Source organism: Betta splendens, chromosome 13, assembly GCF_900634795.4.
Source record: "Betta splendens chromosome 13, fBetSpl5.4, whole genome shotgun sequence".
Classification (NCBI taxonomy): domain Eukaryota; kingdom Metazoa; phylum Chordata; class Actinopteri; order Anabantiformes; family Osphronemidae; genus Betta; species Betta splendens.
The window spans coordinates 10,197,419-10,200,759 of NC_040893.2; positions in this window are offsets into that span (position 1 = coordinate 10,197,419).

The window sequence follows — 3,341 nt, forward strand, 5'->3', positions numbered from 1 at the left end:
ATTCTCTGTCCCCGTCCCTCACAGATCGCTGTCTCACACCCGCCCGCCCTCGGTTCTGCTCCCATGATGCACTTCCTCCGTCTCCCTGGTCATCGCACGCCATCCCTTCGAGCTCCCTCGTCCTGTATCCGTCTCCTTTATGTCCTCTTTGGTTTCAGTTCATTCCGTGCTCTCCTCTCGGCCGTCCTCCTCCCATCCAGCGCTGTCCTCCTGTTGTTGCTGCCTGACGCCTCTCCCTCCCTTTCTCCCGCTCTGAAATGAATTACTGTCATCTAGTGTTTAAAAAATGCACCACAGCGGCGGCGCCTTTGATCGGCGGGAGAACGAGGTCGGTCTGTTCCTCCCCCCTTCTCCTCTAGCCTGATTAACGAAAACAATTAACATCAACAACAACAGTAGATGATGACATTAAAAGGATTTTATGAAGTCTTTTATATTTTATTAATTTCACTGCCCGAATCTCTAAAAGACTTTTGTATAAAGAGAAGACTCCGCGTAGGAAATAATTAACATTCTACAAGGCGTGTCCAAAAGGCTTAATGACTTATTTACTCTCTTAAACACTAACTAACCCCTGTGGTGCATTAGTTTTGCTCTAGTTATTCACAAAAATAACTGAATGAAGGTGATGAAGCATAAAAGACACCCACTAAGCCGTAGCTCTGATATTAACGCTCCCTGCGCTTCTCACGCAGATGAAGTTGATTCAGCCCAGTTTCAACAAATGTTAATCACACTGTAGTTTTATTCTTTTAATCAAACCCTGGACCTTAGAGGATGTAAACCTTCTTTCCCATCCAGAAGGGATTTTAATTTAAAACTACCCAACAGAATTCAATTCCTTCCTCAAACTAGACAGAAAAGACAAATTCCATGAGTCAGACTCTGCGTCACGTGTCGCTCACGCTCCCATTAAGGCTTCCAGATAGAATCAGATGTTTTGCTTCACTCTGGGTTTGATGTTGACAGTCAGTCAGTCATGTTGGAGCTAATCGGTTTCCACACAGAAGGATGCAAAAGTTTAGCTCAGGGTTTAGTGGAATTTGCACATTTCGGTTATCAAATCACCTGAAGTTACAGTAGATTCGTGCAATATGTAAAAAAAATGGGTTTTACAATCCCCTTATCTGCTGCAGGGGATTTGCACATCTGTGGGAAAATGATGTGCGTAACAGCAAGATGTTCCAGGGTGTTGTTGGCCTCAGGTGACCCACAGTGACGCTGATCATAAAGGAATTCAGACGACGGCTATACCTGCTCCTCCGTACTCCGCACCTTTGTTTGCACACAAAAGCCTGGCGTCGGTCAGGAACAGGAGATTTATGGAGATTTATGTTGTAATTTTCATGGTCTTATGACAGATGATGGTGATCATTCCTAAAGAATGTACAAATACAAGGTGTTGTGTCTCCACACACATCCTTGACAGGAGTCAGAAGAGATGTAAGATACAAGATGAGGCAACAGCTGGCACAGCTGTCCCACCGTCAGGTGTGTGAAGGTTAATGTTTCTGGGTTGCATTAACCGTTCGTCTAAAGTGAGCGCTACACTTTTGTTTTGTTTTGTTTCAGCATCTGCACAAATCACTGAATTGCTAAAGGGAACTCAAACGAGCGAGCTTCAAGGGCTTAAGTCAAAATTCTAAGAACAGTTTGAAGGATAAATACTTCAAGTTCAACACTCCAGAATCTGTCTGTCTGCAGACACACAGTTACTCCTACAGCCTGAACGGAGCACCTATAGGCCTGTTAGCCAAGCCATAGCATAAGCCTTCATACAGAAAATCTAGTCGTGTATAATAGGAAGAATATTAATGTGCAATATGTTTAATTGTGAATGAGTTCAACCTTTGCTGTAAAACAGCATAAATGTTTAAATTACAAGAAACGCGTAGTTACATCAGAATATTCCAAATCTAATCAAGAGACTTCTCCATAAAACCAGAACGTACAGTACAGTAGAATGGGCCCAAACCGATGTTTAAATGTCACAGGCATTAGGCTGACAGCCCACTGTCACACACAATAAGAGCTTAAAAGTGCGTCCGTGCAGCTGGAACTGCAGGCCATTTGCTCGGCTCGGCTCAGTGGAACCGTGGGACCATTGTTAAGCCTCAGCAAAAAAGAAGCTCACGGGTTTAAATTCGCTGGGATCGTCCTGATGTTCGGTCCGATGTTATGCAGTGGGGTTACTTAGTGAGTCTAAATACGCTCAGTGTGTCAGTTCAGCTAAAGCAGGAGTTTTGTTTCCGCTGAATAAAAAAGCTGATACATTATTTTACACATAAAACACACTCATTTTTACGAAGTGAAGAGACTAAATATAAATCAAACTGGAGCCGGAAGATGAATCCTCACAGGGTAGAGTGTGATGAAGTCCAGCGTGGTCCAGGGAACCCGGAGCCGAGCAGCCAGTGATGACAGCATCCAAACTGACTGGAGGAAGTGTGGAGCTGCACATCCCTTCACTGACACAAGGGACTTGAACGCAGCATGAAAGCGAGCGTGTGGAGAGCTAATGGATGCTGGAGACGGCTTTGGTGATGATGGAGCCTTACTCAGAACCGTTACTTTTATTTAAGGAACATAACATAATTATTGGCTGGACATAATTGCAGTAATTGCATTACTGTTTCAATATTTCTTTGATTTTAAATGAAAGTTTTGCCGGTGCTGTTCTGAACCTATAAGAAGCTGATACGATTTTCTGTCCTGTTACTATAGTGGCTCAAACACCTTGAAACAAGATTTGACAAAGACAACCTGTTTAGGGCAAGCATTATAGAGAAGTTATGATGGGATGTGATTTGAGCAAATTATTTGTCCAGTCATCATTTTTAGGATCCTTGATGAAACAGAGCATTTTTGAATATTTTTCCTTCACTGAGTCTGTCCAGTGTTTCAGTGCCATCTTCCGCTGTGGCACTGGTGTGTTTCCTTAGCATTCAGTGGGTTAAGGCCAAACCAGCTGTACACACGCCTGTTAGTAGTAAAATGAATCACTTCAAGCATGGCTGTCAAAGCAGACTAAAACATTCATTACCCTGCACGTCTGGTTTAATGTTACCTGGATCAAGGCCTTTCAGCGAGTGATGCCTCATCAGTTTGTGCAGACCAACTAAAGCTTCCTCAGATGCTCTGCGAGGCGTAAAATGCTGTTTGGAGCCATTCGACACGTTGTATTATCAGTTTCTGAATTCTCTTTTAACTTATAACAGGCATGTGCGGGTGTGAGCTTTAATGCACAGTCCATCGCCTGCAACAAACACACACAGGTTTAAGCTTGAGTGAGATAAAGTATATTGAGATTTTGTCTCATAAACCTGAAGATACTGGAAAAT